Source organism: Dermacentor albipictus, chromosome 9 (genome assembly GCF_038994185.2).
Source record: "Dermacentor albipictus isolate Rhodes 1998 colony chromosome 9, USDA_Dalb.pri_finalv2, whole genome shotgun sequence".
In the NCBI taxonomy this organism is placed as follows: domain Eukaryota; kingdom Metazoa; phylum Arthropoda; class Arachnida; order Ixodida; family Ixodidae; genus Dermacentor; species Dermacentor albipictus.
The window spans coordinates 53987550-54003726 of record NC_091829.1 but is presented as its reverse complement, the minus strand read 5'-3'; the positions used below and the strand labels follow the sequence as shown (position 1 = coordinate 54003726).

The 16177-nt window shown below is 46.0% G+C and overlaps 1 protein-coding gene across 7 annotated transcripts in view; it reads right to left on the bottom strand.

Annotated features, from left to right (window-relative positions):
- The window catches only part of LOC139049889 (proteasome assembly chaperone 2), a 34844-nt gene that overhangs the window by 2234 nt on the left and 16433 nt on the right, over positions 1 to 16177 (bottom strand). For 3 of the 7 annotated variants that reach the window (XM_070525753.1, XM_070525755.1, XM_070525757.1), the window contains exon 8: positions 2114 to 3453. The exons of 1 other annotated variant lie outside the window; for it this stretch is intronic. The gene's annotated coding sequence lies outside the window, so the exon portion shown is untranslated. Of the gene's footprint in view, positions 1 to 2113; positions 3454 to 4226; positions 6265 to 16177 lie in introns of those variants that run through there. 3 more of the 7 variants (XM_070525752.1, XM_070525754.1, XM_070525756.1) reach the window with 1 other exon arrangement.

Here is a 16177-nt window from a genome sequence, read left to right as displayed (position 1 = left end):
CAGCGCGCGAGTCTTGTACTTTAAAACTGGTTTTAAATGTTATAAGCTATATTCGCCGTTCATATTTTGCAGACGATGTGTGTGTGCCCAGATAAATCGATCTCACACGTTAACTAGACTTCGAAATTTTGTGACTAGTACTTCCAAGTTGACACTGTTTCTAAAAATAAACTGCTCTTGTGCTCGCACTTCTAAGTTAACAAACATGCATCGCCTTCCGACTCCCTATCGCCATCATCACCAATTTGAAAGAACACTTTTCTTTCTTGTGTAGGAGCATACTGCCAAAATGACACTCAGCATGCTGAAGTGCACTCAACCAAAGTGCACTTTATGACCAATTTGGCAAATCACACTGGCATGCACCGTGGCGACGATGATTGGATGAAACTGCGCATTCAGGCGCTCCCATGCACAGCAGTACGATTCGCCAAATTCGCCATTAGTTTGCCTGTGTGACGGGTCACCGCAGCGCCATCTACAGTCACAACAGGCACTACGAAAGCTAATCTTGAGATACTATACTCAATCCGTTGCTTCCCCGGGGAGAGTGCGCATATTTGGCTATTTGCTAAAGCATCGCGCTGCTGTGGGAAGGTTTAGCATAGCCTCGACAGAAATCTCAGTGATATGCAAACCAGTGATACGGCGCCTGCACAGACAGACCGCACTGGCACGCACTGCGCTAAGTGGCTTTCTTCTAACTGCACGGCGCACCTGTACTATGAGTAGTTAAATTTGTTTTTATTTTACGAGTAAGTGAAAGTTCTTTACATTAAAGCAGAATAAATATTGTATTTCTACTACTCCAACAGATAAATAAATGTCAATAAACATTTCATAAATCATAATAAATAAAGATTGATAATGTATACAGAAATATGCAAGACTGAACGGCACTGGAGCACTCCTGTGGAACAACTTACCACCACAACCTAATACACGGCACGGCAAATATTTTTCATTATCACTGAAACACCATTAAAATTTCTGGGGTTTTATGAGCCAACACCACCATCTGAATATGAGGCACACTCTAGTAAGGGACTACAGATTCATTTTGACCACCCGGGGATCTTTGACATGCCCCCAATGCACGGGACACAGGTGTTTTTGGATTTTGCCATCATTAAAATGTGGTCGTCGCGGCTGGGATTCGATGCTGCGACCTCATGCTTAGCAGCGCAATGATCAAACAATTATTATGCCCTACTATTATCTGTTTAGGGTATCAATATTTGTTGTTTCTCTCTCCGTCTGCTTTTGTTACATATTGTGTATTATTACTTTCATGTATAAAGCCGTTTTTAACCAGGCAGCGTTAAGTGCCCCATGTCGCAGTGTCGGTGGAGGTGTCCTTGAGCGAAAACTGCCGTATATATTTAGGTTTATGTATTTGCCATGCCTTCCCATATGACATGCAGCATGTGCGGGTTATATTGCCACACCATTCTACCACTAACGTTGCTCATACCCTGCCTTACATTCTTGACAATGTTATTCCTCGGTATATTGAGAATGACAGCCCACAAGCAAATGTCATGAAACAAAACACTAACAGCACATGCCTCTTATGTGAAATCTTGAGGTTGAAATATTAAAAATGTGAAACAATAACAGAAACTTGAAAATGATGCAATTTTTTTGGGTGGCTCTGCACTACCTTCAGGATTGGCCCATGAAAGAGGCTGCATTTCTACTAGAAAGTGGGCCTTTATGCATAGCGTTCACCACCAGCGTTTCCCGGTAAACATTACGGTTACATAAGCTGCAGTTGCCGGGAAGTGTGAGAAGCAGTCAGGGATCTTTGAATGCTATTGCGTTCCATTCTTAAAGGCGAAACTGAAGCATCCTGCAAGTTTTTTTTTACGTTTGTCATAGTTATTATCAGAAACAGCCCGCCTTTTCTGTGAATGTGTATTTATGATTGTGTGATTTACTTATTTATTTATTGCCAAATTACCATAGTCAACGTTATTACTAACATGGATCTCAACTCGCAAGTGATCCAGATACATTGTACTTTACTTTCTCCGTATACTTCCTATTCGAATAAACCGAATTCGTATTTGACAGTGTCAATGCAAGGCAAAAGTAAAGAACCATAGCAAGCCTTTTGTAATATGTAACATTTTACTAAACTATGCTCTAACAGCTTGTACACAATGCTGGTTGAAACCAGTTACACACAATAAATGACAACAACATGGCAAAAATTACAAGTTACACCATCAACTGTGTCAAGTTCTTCCAAAATGTGCAATCTTAAAATTTTGTCCTGAGTGAACATTATCTTTCGGAACAGAATTTCCAGGTTCAGCTGGATATCATTCCAGCATAATTCAAACACAAGCTAGCACCTGAACCTCGTAAAACACTACCAAGTAGGTACCAGGCCACCTGAAAGCATCACAAACATCCAATTCTTGCTCTTGAAAAGCACAGCATTATCTTGAATTCCAAAGCTGCTGCTGCTGCTCTAAAAGTTGGTACACAAAGTCAATACAAGTCAATACACTGTACACAAAGTCACAATACACAAAGTCAATGCAATGCAATGAGCAAGACATTGCTGAACCGCCATCCAACGCTTTATGGTAGACTTGGGATGCTCATGCAGTTTTGAAATGATAATGCAAGAAATGCTGGTACGCATTCCTATGCGCTTCGTTCTCCATAACTTTCATGCGTTCGCATTAGCATTTGCTAATAAAATGCACAATCACACAACTTGACTTTTCAATTCTTTCAAGTTACAGGCAAAATGCAATGGACTTGCATGCTGCCATTTACTTCTATAAGATGGAAGAGAACATATCAAGATACAGTAGACCCATCCAAATCAGCACATTGCTTGGAAGTGTTATGTGGCTTGAATGCACTCAGCTAGAATTTCAATGTAAGCATGAATCTTTATATACAGTGAAACCTCGTTATAACGAACAGTTAAAAAGTCAGAAATTAGTTCGCTATATCCATAATTCGTAATATAAAATTTCGTAAAAAATACATGCAAGAGGAGCAAAATTCAATCAGAGAAGGCGCAGCAACTCGAACGATGCTTACTTGGGTCACGTTCATTTATTTACGCACAAAGAACTGCGTTATCGCGGCCTGCTTCTTGGTGTTGATCGCATTCCGTATCACGCCCTGTTCCACAGTTTGCAAACACTCAACAAGGGCAAACCCACTGCCCTCAATAGCACTGCAGTGGCGGCGCAGTAAATCCAACGCAGCAAGTGCTTCTTGTGAAGTCGGAATGTTCTCATCGTCTACAGAGTCAGCCTGAGCTTCGTCTGCGGGATGTTCATAGACTTCAGAGATTCAAAGCAACATTCGATCACGCCGCTGCCGCCGCTGCTGAAGTGGCGCTGTCAGCGGTTGTGAGATGCGGACGATTTCTTTGGCTGTCAACTCTCGATGACGACGTGGCATCTGTGGCGCTGTCAGCACCTGCGAGGTAGTCCTGAACGTTTGCTGCGCCGCACAACACACTTGTAGTGCAACGAAGCCTGCTACCTGCTATTAAAGTGAGGTAGGGCTTGGCGTCGCGAAGTTCGTTATATCCGTTTTATGCCAAACCGCGTTCGCTATAGGAAGTTAAAAATACATGCGTTTGACAAAAATATTTCGGAAGAGTTCGATATATTCAATAATTCGTTATATGCGTGTTCGTTATATCGAGGTTTGACTGTATCTGTGTAAAGCAGTGACAAGTGTCAGTACCTTAAATAATCCATACAGTTTCAGACCTTACAGGTTTTGGCATCTTCATATTTACAAAAACATGTTGACAATGGCCAGCAGGTGCGTACTTTGTCTAAGGGTAAGCCACCATCAAACCTGGTAGACCTGAAGGTTAAAGTGGCCAAGACAAATAGCTTTATCGGCAAGAGAACGCAAAGAGTAACAGCAAAAGTGTGCACACTGCATATTTACAAAGACATGCTGACAATTGCTGGCAGGTTACGAGGGGGGGGGGAGGGGGAAGGCATGACAAAGACTTTTCGCAACAAAAGAGCTCTAAGACCTTTCATATGCCACGAGTGCAAAAAAAGAAAAAAATGGATAAAAGGCTCGTGAAATGGGATTGGAAGCTGGCCTCATTCTATTCAGGAGATCTCTGGGGAAGTACATAAAAAACATGCGCTGTCAATGTTTTTGTTTAGTGACATTTGGTTGTGGGTTGTCATTCTTAAAATTTCAAGGGACAACATTGTAAAGAATGTAAGACAAGGTATGAGGAACTTTAGTGATAGTAAAAGAACTTTGGCACTGCATAAAACATATATACGGCAATTTCTGCTCATGGGATGTCGACGCCGAAGGCTGACACTGAATTTTCTGCGGCACGGGGCCTATGCCGCACAAATGTGTTGCGTGATGATGGCTAGGTTCAATGCCACTCTTCCTGCCAGCAAAGGACCCTACTCAACGAAGCAAGCGCGCTTGAAGCTCGACAACATGAACAAGCGTTATCGGTAAATGAATGTAAGGAGAAATGCTGTGCAGGGGAATCTGTACTTGTCAGAGGAAGCGACGTCTGCTTACTAGTTCTGTTGAAATGCCAGCCGCTTAGGCCTGTATGACAAATAAATTCAAACAGCATAAACTCATGGGCAGGAAAAGCCTCTAGTGGGCAACACGAGAACACAATGTGTTCGTGCCTTGTGGCCGGTACTGCCATCGCCGCATGCTGGATACTTGGGCTTTTACGCATCGATATGTGCGCCCCAAGGAAACTTATATTTGAATGTTGCCAGCGCCTAATTATTTTTAACTTTGGTGTAATGTACACCTATGCAGCTCCATCCAAATCTTCATCCCAACTTGCAGCCATATCTTTATCTTGGCGATCTGAACACGTTCCTGCTCACTTATTACCACTCCTGCTACATCTAATGTTTATGTGTTATTGACATACCGAAATTTGCATATGGAACAAGTGAATGAACGGGCCAATTGTGGAGAAGTTGTTGCATCGTGGGACGATGGCGATACTTCTGCTGAGGAGAGCAGTGTTCGCAAAGAGAGCATCACTCCAGAGCCATCCACAGACAGTACACAGCCTGAGATAAGTGACCTGGGTACCAGAACAGGCAGCAGCAAGTCCAAAGGAAGGAAGAGACCTACATTGAGAAACTTCGAAGACCTCCTCAGCTCACATACACAAGTGGAACAACAAGCTGCGAAAGCTTAAAAAAAAAGTTACAAGCTTCAGGAGACGTTTGCAAGATTGCAAGTAGGATCTGATGACAAGCAGGCAAGCATGATTAGAATGTTGGAGAACTTTCTCGTATCAAAACAAAATAAAAAGTGAGCACACAGCACAAAACAAATAAGCATTTATCTCATAAACATTACGCAACACAGATTCCCGTGAGGGAAGTAGCATTGTAGAGCCACGCACAGCTGCCATGTACCTATGCAGAACAAGCTTAGCACACAGAATGCAATGATGACTCAACAAATAAGAAGAAGGTAAAGATAAACAGACACGTAATTTCACCAGACAGAACACGAAATGAAATGGGCATGTAGATACGATGCAGGAATGTAGGAGAGATAACAGCTTGGGGGCAACGAATTTTGTCAGCCGTAAAAATAACTCTACAGTCGACTGCGACCAGCATTTGCAGATTATTCCCAAATTAGGCTAAATATAGAACAAACACGTACAAAATTCAGTTTAAAACATTAAAACTCCCAAATATGACAATAATTTAGCTCAAAAATAATATTTTCATACCACTATAATGAACTTTTGCTGAAAATGATTCAAAATGAAGCCTGTGCGCAAGCAATCACGTGACGCGTCATCATGCCATTAACCATTAGCAGGATAGCTTAACTCCGGTGGGCTATGGCCAGCGTTAACCACTGCGGAACGAGTTTACCACAGTTCAGTTTAACCGTGGTTAAGCTGACCGTGTAACTAGGGTATTAGAGATGGCGACATGACGGATATGTTTCGCCTGTTTAATACATGCAAGCCCATTAAAAAAACAAGCCCTTTGCAAAATGCCCACCATTCATTCAAAGCTTAGAAAGATGTTGCTTCACTCTTCATTGATTTTTACAGTTTCATCTTCAGAGAGGCATTTGCCTGATCACTACAGGCTAAAAGAATACTCAATCATAAGAAGCCCACATTAGTCGTGAAGGAAACCGCCCAGGCCATATGGTCGCAAAAGGTTTTGGTGGCACACAGCGTGAAGGGGGGCGTAGCTCCAAGGAAAAAGAACCTTGGCGAGCTTCCAAAGCCTGCGTTGACACCCGAGAAAGTGAACATTGTTGAAGGTTGGTCTGCTGTGTATATCTCATATAAATTGATATGGCTGTTATGAAACACGCATGTAACAATTGCTACTTGTTAGTTTGCAGCAACCCTGTCCCATTGGTCATGGGTAAATGACATCGATGCATCAGCGGCAGCTGCAAACTTAACTAATATACTGTCAGAAAAAACACAAGAGTGCATAAAAGCACTGAGACGAAGAGGTCTGTTTCCTTGAAACAATGACGACCATGCTACGTCAAGGCAGAGAACTGACGCCCTAGTCACTTAACTGTGCTATTAACAAAGTTATTTATACTACGTGGAGTCTTTTAGAGTGTTTGAAGTGCTAGGATGACCATTCTTCGCAAGTTCAAGATAATTTGAGCTAGCTGGAGTACATGAACATTCTGGCACAGAGGGGGGCTGGTTCTGGGACTACGACCAGCTGGCAACTGGTCCCAGATCCCAACTGGTCCCAGGTCACAACTGGTCCCAGATCAAAACTGGTCCCAGTTACTGACTGGGAATGTGCTCCTTAAACCAGGTGAACTGGAACCAGTTGCATGCCAGTTAAATACCAGTTAGAAATTTTCACCTGGGTTAATGTGCTTGAGCTGCTTGTGACCCAACTAATGCCATCAAAAGTTTTCAGAATCGTACTGCTCCCTTTATTTTTTCAGATAGTTCACAATTCTCATGATGCCCGTGAATCTGTGGTTTGCAAAAGTAGGCAGCACCAGTAACTTTTGTGACTGCCCTGGCAGCACCAGGGCAGTCACATGGAATGCTTAGTACGTCTAAACAAAAGTCAGAAAAGAGCACACCACAACCAAATGCAGACTTGCACAAATGCAAGATTTGAAGATGTAGACAGGGCCCTAAACTACCAGAAAGCTATCTTTCAGAAAAACAAAACAAATCATAATATTGATCGCTTAGCCCCAGCAGGCATAAATTACAACGTGTCCGCTCAAAGTATAGTTTATCTTTTTGGCGAGTTTTATATCCTTCTGCTACACATAACTAACATTCAGCAACATCTATAAACAAAAAAAAAGCCCACTAATTGTTTTGAGAACTCTTTAGTTGCAGAACGACATAGCAAGTGAAACGAGTTTTTTTCTTTACCTAAGTAACAACACACGAGGCCAAGTCGCTTGTTCTACATATACAGTGTTTGCTTCGATTGCCACAGTAAGGAAGAGAAAGTTTAAAGTTATCAATGACCTTTAGGTGTTTGTCATGTTTTGAAGCAGTTTCAACAGCAGAACATTTTTTTTATTTCGCTGATGGCATTATGCAGATGGTAAGCAGCCTCAAATGCACACCAAGCTCGGACTTAGCAAGTGCCCATTCTATCAATCTCTTCATTTGCACTTCAGCTATGTGACCAAAGCGCTTCATCAACTTTGTAACTACAGTGACTGTTTGCCAATGTTGGGTGGGTGCTTGGTCAATATTTTGTGGAAAGTCGCCACCTCCAGAAATATTCAACAGAAAGAACCCTGTTCTGTGCGCATTGCGAACGCACGGCTAGACTTTTCTTTCAAGAGGGAAGCGAGCCTTCCTTACTTTTATTGCTTTCTGTTTCACTGACGCCCCCCGCGGACTCCAAGCTGTGCGCTAGAGAAAGGACCCGCTCCCTCCGTTCGGTTCCTGGAAGTGACCCAGTGTCGACGCTTCGAGGTGTCGGGTGATGTTTCCCGGGCCTGGGGGACGGCAACGGAGATGGAAACCGTGGTTCGAAAAACGTGTGATGGGCAGACTTGCCCCACTGGCCTAGAGACAGGACCACTTTTTTACGGGCTGAAAATTGAATATTTTGTGCATGTTTAACTTGCTTTTTTGACCTTCTTAGTGCAATTAAAGTTTGTTTTAAATGTTCAACTGCGTTCAACCCATTATCCCGTCAAGTGCAATACGCGAGGCCAGTGTAGTGAAAAAGTGAAGTCGACTGCCATCGGCCGCCAACTCAACATCCGCCGCAGTGGAATGCGTCGCATGGCAAGACCTCCGGTTTGATCATGACATCCGCCTACTGCAAGGACACGGCATCGCCTAGAAATTGAGCAGCTGACGGCACACAGGGCAACGACAAGGTGGGCTCGTTTCAAATTTCATCGTGCAGCTTAGCAGGCTTCACCACACGTCCGCTTTGAGTGAGATGAGTCGTGAAGCACGCACGCCAAAATGGATCAGGACAAGCTGACCCCTGAAACGTCTCAAGTTATGACAGCAGAGCATGAAGCTTCCACGGCAAACATTCGATCACAAAGAGCAGCTACGTTTTCCATGAAAGCTAAAGAAACGTATGAAACGAGCCGCGAAGGGCACTACCAGAGAGTAGATGCTGCCTGGAAGAACGTGGAGACCACTATTACCAAAATGTGACGTGCGAAAGAGGAAGACATTAACAGCGCCGCAACGCAGCTTCATGCAAGATATGAATGCTACGAGCACATTGCCGCCAGATACGCTTCCTCGCCAAAACGAGCAGATCTGAAACTCTGCAGGAATTCGAGTTTCAGAAAGCAATCGACGCAGATCGTGATGTGACGGTAAGCGACAAGTTAGGTGAGGCTACAGAACGAGAACGCGACCGTTTACAAGAGACAACGTCACAGCACTCTCCATTGGCCCACTCAAGCGTTTCTTCGAGGTCATGACGACTGGGCTTGTCAACAATCAGCCTAGCCACTGTACAGGCCCGCACGCAAACTGAAGCCTTCCGGGTCAGAGCAGAGTTTGGTTGCAGAGAGGCTGCGATGTGTATTGAGAAGGCAAGGATTGGGGCTGAGTTGGATATTTTGCAGCATGAAAAAGAAGTGGCAGCTGCAAACGCACAGGTGAATGCACTCGAAGCAGCCGTGGAGCAGGATGGCGGGGAGTGCACACGCACGCTCCCCTTTGTGGACTGAACACACCAGACTAGGAGCTATATCCATGAACAGCAAGCCCTACGCAACGCTGCACTTGTGTTTACTGAGGTGGCTGTTACCAACTCTAGCCGTGATGTAAACAATGCTCACATGTCGCCGGGGGCCAACACTGCTGCGAGTAATTCGATGTGTCTGCGAGTTGATGACCGGCCCAACTGACTACTATGCTTCCCCTAACAACCCAAGTTATAAGCATGCTGGAGCTACGAGTTGTCCTATGGACTTACAAGTTGATCTGCAGCCGCTTTGTACGCCCCGGCACACAGCAGTTTAAGCTCAGAGCTAGCCAGTGTCCTTAAATTCCTGTGCCGCAAGCACCTTGTTTCAAGCGGTCTTGTAAAGTTTGATGATCGACCTGAGAACTTTCGCGCTTGGAAATCATCATTCAAAGGTGTCATCGGAGATCTAGGTCTTTCTGCCCAGGAAGAGCTCGACTTTCTCATCAAATGGCTTGGCCCTGAATCGTCACATCAGGCTCGGAGATTGAAATCAGTGCTCGTCGATGACTTTTCAACGGGCTTGAACGTTGTGTGGAAACGGCTAGACGACGTCTTCGGGCACCCTGAGGCAATTCAGGATGCATTATAGAAGCGGCTGGAAGACTTCCCGAAGATATTTTACTAGGAAAATACCAGGCTCCAAGAACTTGGCGACCTCCTGCTAGAACTCGAGGCTGCAAAAGCTGACCCATATTTTGCCGGTATTAGCTATTTGGATACCTCAACAGGGGTGAACAAAATTGTCTCGAAGTTGCCATCTGGACTGCGAAAAAATTGGATGTTGGCGGGGTCAAAATACAAGAAAAATCACAACACTGCATTTCCCCCGTTTTCTCTATTCTACAAATTTGTTAGAGATCAGGCCAGCATGAGAAACGACCCGAGCTTCATCTTGCACCCACAATATGCCTCGTCTGAATTCAATCAAAGGAAGGAAGACAATGCTACCAAGACCACACGGCAAAGATCACCTATGTCAGCGAGAAAAACAGAAGTGGATCCTGCTTCTGCCAAGATTAATCAAGATGCCACTACTAATGAACAGCAACCAGAATCGAAGGACTTCAAGAGGTGGTGCCCACATCACAAAAAACCACACCCTTTGGTAAGGTGCCGCACCTTCTGTGAAAAAACCTTGCAAGAGCGGTTACCTTTCCTAAAGAAGCAAAAAATCTGCCTACGATGCTGCTCATCTAAGAACAACGTGGCAATGTCAGGCAGTTGTGATATGCCACATTGGCGACAGCGCCAATCACGCCACAGCGCTTCACGCAGCATCGCCAACCTCAGAGTTGTCAAGGGCCAGTGGGTGTGAGGACAGTACCACAGATAACTCAGAAAGAAGAGTCACATGTAGGCGTACTGAAGTGGCAAATGCTGGCAACAACACAAAGTCGTGTGCTAAAATCTGCCCCGTAGAGGTGACCCATGAGACTCGGCCTCAGAAGACACTCAGAGCGTACGCGATTCTTGACGACCAGAGTAATTGCTCGTTGGTTAGGCCAGAACTTCTCAACGATTTCAAAGTGAAGGGGACTCCAACGCAATACACGCTCCGCACTTGCTCCGGCAGTACCGAAGTGGTTGGAAGAGTCGCTCATGGCTTCTTCGTGCAGAGCGTGTCAGGCGAAGTCAAGTTCCTTCTTCAGCCTCTCCTCAAGTGCAAGGCGATTCCCGAAAACAGAGATGAAATTCCAACACCTGATGCTGCACGGCACTACCCGTAGTTGAAGGCTGCAGCAAATCACATTCTGCCTCTTGAGGAGGCTGGAATACTGCTCCTCCTTGGATAAGACATCCTAAGAGCTCACAAGGTTCGTCAGACAATCAACGGAGCCTACGATGCGCCGTTTCCCACCGACCGCCTTTTTCCCGGGACCTTTTTGCCACTCCCCGCGCCTCTACATCTCTGAAGCAGTTCCAACGCAGCTGCCCCTACCGGGGCCATAGCTGCCTTGGCGTGTTTTCTACACTATGAACCAAGAGCGCCAAGTGACCAGCTCTTCTGAGGCCCATGTTCTAAATGGGCGTGCAAAGGGCCTTAGGCCAATTCACCGCTCTGTGCTTAGTTTCGATGGAGCATTTATCTACCGCAACATCATTTTTCAATGAGCAGGAGACACAATCGGCGACGGAGAACGCCGCTGTGCATCCCTCGGCAACAACGAAGACGCCCGAGATGGGTACTGCAGGACTGGCCGCCGATCCCATCGTCGCCAATTTTCCATTCCAACAACGTAGGTGGGCACTCCAACCGGGGAAAAGATGGAGGAAGAAGCTGCCCCAAACATTTTTGACAACAAAACTGACGACAACGACGCATATGGCTGTTGGAAGACAGTCATACATAAGAGACGCATCTGTCAAACGCACGCTAAGACGCAACCCTCCGAGAACATCTTGGGCATTCCGGACGCCTCTCAGCTTACCGTACGCAAGTGCAGTCGGAATCAGAACCTGCCTCAACTTCCTTTGCATGATGAAAAGATAATTCTGCAGCCTCACGGAGGACTTTGTCTCGATAAGTGGATGCGCCCAGAACTCGCCAGTGATCTATGGAGTGCAGCCGGCTTGACCACCGAGGATCGTCAGAAAATCATATTCCGACTGCGACCTCAGCAGAACTTGGCAATCATCAGCACACCCCAGTCACATGTAGCCGACGCATTGTACAAGGTGAGGGAGCTGAACCTTGGTCAGCGGGTCTATCCCATCACAACTCATGCAAGGGAATTGTTCCTGGTCTTTTGCTCGGCACACCGTCTTCCAAGCTAGTGGATGAACATTTGGTTCCTGGAACTCAAATACTTCAAGCACAAATGATGGGTCAAACCAACGTTGCGTTGGTAACATTTGAAGGACTGAACGTGCCTCGTTACGTGCGTTTCTATGGTGCAGAACTTCGCTGCTACTCCCATCGACCCCGCCAACTGGTTTGCAAGATATGCCACAAGCTCAGCCATTGGGCTAATTACTGTCCTACGCTGCACGTGGTCATTCGCGTGACGTGCGAGACTGACAACCCCACCCCATTGCCCCTGTGCACCCCACACTGCAGATTCTGTGATGGGACCCACTCAACAACGGATCCATACTGCCCGCGGCGTGCTAGGCAGACACTGAACAATGCTTAAGTGTGGGAAGCTCTCAAGAAAGAGCAGCATGAACTCCAACCCTCCAGCGACCCGACCACAACCACAGATACAGCGGAGACCCGAACGTCACGTGCCCCAACACAGGAGACCACACAAGTCCGGTCGGAGACCCGTTCGAGATCCCGTCGCAAGTTCCGGACCCGCTCCAAGTCTCGGTCCTGATCCCGTGAGGCATCGGTGCGACGAGCGATGACGAGCGAGTTACGACGAGCGTGGTGTTCCAGGTTTGCTCCTTCTGTATTCTCGCAGATTCGTCGATCCCGACGCCCTTGTTTTACTCCTGTCATCAAAGTCACTCCAGAAGTCTCCAAGCGGCTGCAGATGCGCTGTTTGAGGAACTTGATGATGGAAATTTGTCAGATGTAGAGGGCGAATGCAAAGATGATGCTGTCAAGCTTCATGCGACCGATCCTGCGCGAACGGACGATGAGGGCGATAGTTCTGATGATGAGTATGGTCTGGGAATGTCTACTGAATGGAAAAGAACATTTCAGCAACCAGACATGACATTTCAAGAGAACTTTCATGCAGTGCTTGAATTGGACGGAGAAATGGAATCGCCATATTACTATTTCCGAAGATATGTTTCAAAAAGTGTCTTTCTAGAACTTGCGGATAAAACCGACCAATACTCGGTGCGTCAGGAGGGATCCTAAGTCAAGACCGATGAAGAAGAGATACGGCGTCTTCTTGCACTTCACCTCACAATGGGTGTCTTGAGTTATCCGAAGTTGAGACTCTGCTGGAAGCCTAGCATGAAATCTGGTCATGTAGCGTCAGTAGGCTTTTCACGCAACCACTTTGAAAAGCTCCAGAATAACCTGCACATTCTTGACACTAATAATCCCAGCAAAACAGACCGCTGCACATTCTTGACGCTAATAATCCCAGCAAAACAGACTGCCTTCGGAAGGTGAGGCCCCTGCTGGATGCTTCTCAGAAACGGTGCAATGAGCTTGTTTTGATTGACGAGCAGATTGTGCCCTTCAAAGGCCATCTGGACATCAAGCAGTACGTAAAAGGAAAGCCACATCCGTGGGGCGTGAAAATATTTATGCTGTGTGGTGAATCTGGGTTTATTTATGACTTCCTGCCATACCAAGGATCGACAACTGCCTTATCCGACCACCTAAGTGTAACTTCGGCATCACAGGTGCGATAGTTGCGAATTTGGCTCGGTGCATTCCATCTGGTGTGAGACACAAGTTGTTTTTTGACAATTATTTTACTTCTCTGCCTCTGCTACGTGAAATGCGGAAGAAAAAAATATGTGCTGCCAGAACAATAAGGTCCAACAGATGTGAGAAGTGTCCCTTGATGAGCGAAAAGGATCTAAAAAAAAGGGGGCGTGGCTCGTGAGATTGCATTGTGAGTGGGGACGGAAAGTTGGCCTTGACGAAGTGGCTGGATAACAGCTCAGTGACACTGGCATCCAACTTTCTTGTTGTGAAGGATGAAGACAAGCAGAGAAATGTTTTATCGACATCAGACGACCAGCTGTGGTCGGTGCATACAACCGCAGCATGGGTGGCGTCGATAAAGTAGATTTTCTTGTGGCGCTTTACCGTACAACCATCCGGTCTAGGAAGTGGACCCCGAGGACGATATTCCACTTCATGAATCTGGCGGTAGTGAACGCCTGGCTTGAGTATAGGAAAGGCGCCGACAGGCAGCTTATCCTGTCAACAGAACAGCTTGACTACTCGACTTCACCTTGAACGTCATTGAGGCACTTTCAGCAGCTGAGAGTAAACCTTCGACTCCGAAAAGAGGAAGGCCCCCAGCGTCCCCTCTGCAGCCTGCAAAGCAGGCTGGGTTCACAGAAAACAGGCCAGTTCAAGATGTCAGGTTCAATCAGATTGGACATTGGCCCATTCATGGCGATTCAAGGGAGCAGCGATGCAAAATGGAGAACTGCACTGGAAAAGCTCGCATCCAGTGTGAGAAATGCAAGGTCCACCTGTGCCTTTCAAAGTCTAGGAACGGTTTCAGAGTGTTACACACACGGTGCTGAAGAAATTGTGGTTTCTTACCGCTTTGTGGAACTCCGGAAATAAAGCATCCAAAAATTTCATTTTACAACCCTTGAGCCCTGATGTCCTATTTTGACGCCATATCACTAAAATAAAAAACATAAAAAAAGAGCTGAAAGAAATCTGCTGTCGAAAAAAAAAAAATTCAGCGCCAAAAGGATTTTAAAGTAATGCCGCACATTACCCGACTGCACATTCATCCAAACGCATTTGAAAAAAAAAAAAAAAAATGCCTGTGAACATAGCCTTTGTGGTATCCTGTGTTAACTTCTAGTTTCGGTTTTGGGTCCTTACGTCAAGGCACCACTCAGCGCCAAACGCTGTAAGTTGCCTCCTGTACGTTGCCTCCACAGAAATAAACATTCATTCTTTGTCCGGTCTCCGACTGAAGCAGTCCGGCTCTTTCTTGCGGCGCTGCGCGCCCTGGCCGTTTCGGCCTCATGCCGTAAACCTTTCGTCCGGCCGCCCCGTCGGAGCTACAACAAACTGGCGACGAGGTAAATTGCTCACTATACTTTTTACGTCCCCTTGCTTTTCAACTTCTGCTGCTCCCCTGCTTCCGGCATGCAAGACGCTACGTCCACTTCGACGTCGTCCACCGCAACTCAAATCCCCCGCATCAAGCCCCTCCGCGGGGGAGGAAGGGTTCGAGATGGCCGGGATATCAGGGTATTGTCCCGCTCCCTCAGAAGAAACAGTGTCCATATATCTCAGAAGTCAGAAACTCAGAAAGACAGTCACTTTAAAGACGTGGAGTAAGACCACAGGACTTGAGGATCTCAAAGCATTTTACGACGAAGAACTAAAAAAGCCTGTGGTAAATCTCAACCATGTGAAGGCAGATGACAAGGTTTCCGGACGAGTCAAGCAACTCTTTTCTGTCAGCAAAGTGAGTGGCGACATGTCTGCAATACTGCTGAGGGAAGTTGCAAAAACATTCAAAGTGTCCCTCCAAAAGGATTTCATAATCGACAGGAAGCTGCTGATTAAGAAAGCACAAGAGGCCCTGATCCCCTTAGACTTCATTGAGATAAAAGAAAACCCTATGTCAGAGTACCACGGGGATGCACCAGGGTTAAAGAAAACATACTGTTCAGACATGACGATGACTTTCCTCTTCTGCTACGCTCGCAGAGTAGCTACAGCATCTGTTGTCCCTAATGAGCAATATGTGCAAGCTCTGGTGACTCGAGGACTCAACATGGCTAAGGCATACCCCTTTAATGGAAACCAAGCTTCTATGAAGTCAGCACTCTTAAGTGCAAGAGACTATGGGATTGAGTTGACTAATCACGCTGCGTTCAATGCTTTGATGGCGGCTATTGACATGTTTTTCTCAAACTTTCCATCACATCCATGTGCCAAGTTCAGAATGGCTACCTTGCACAGCTACGCGAAGGATTATACCATACATTTCTTGTATATTACGTTTCTTGCAGCATAAACATGTAGTATGCACATTTTCACTACGGTAGTAGCCGCCATCTTTCATGCCAAAAAGTTTTTAACATTAAAAGTCGTTAGCATTCTTACGGGGGGACTATGGAGTGTAAGGTGCTTTTACGCACAATGCCCAATCCACAAGAGCCACAGAGACTGCCTCGAGTCAGGTTCAGGACGAATGAGCCACCCATCAGTGCTGTCCCAGGGGGCACACAGGTTTGTACTGTCTACTTTTGTGCTTCGTGAATTTTTTTTTTTTCATGTGTTATCTGTGCGAGCAAGGCTGCATCTCATTGTCTTCCCAAGACGGGTACTGAAACTCTGCGGA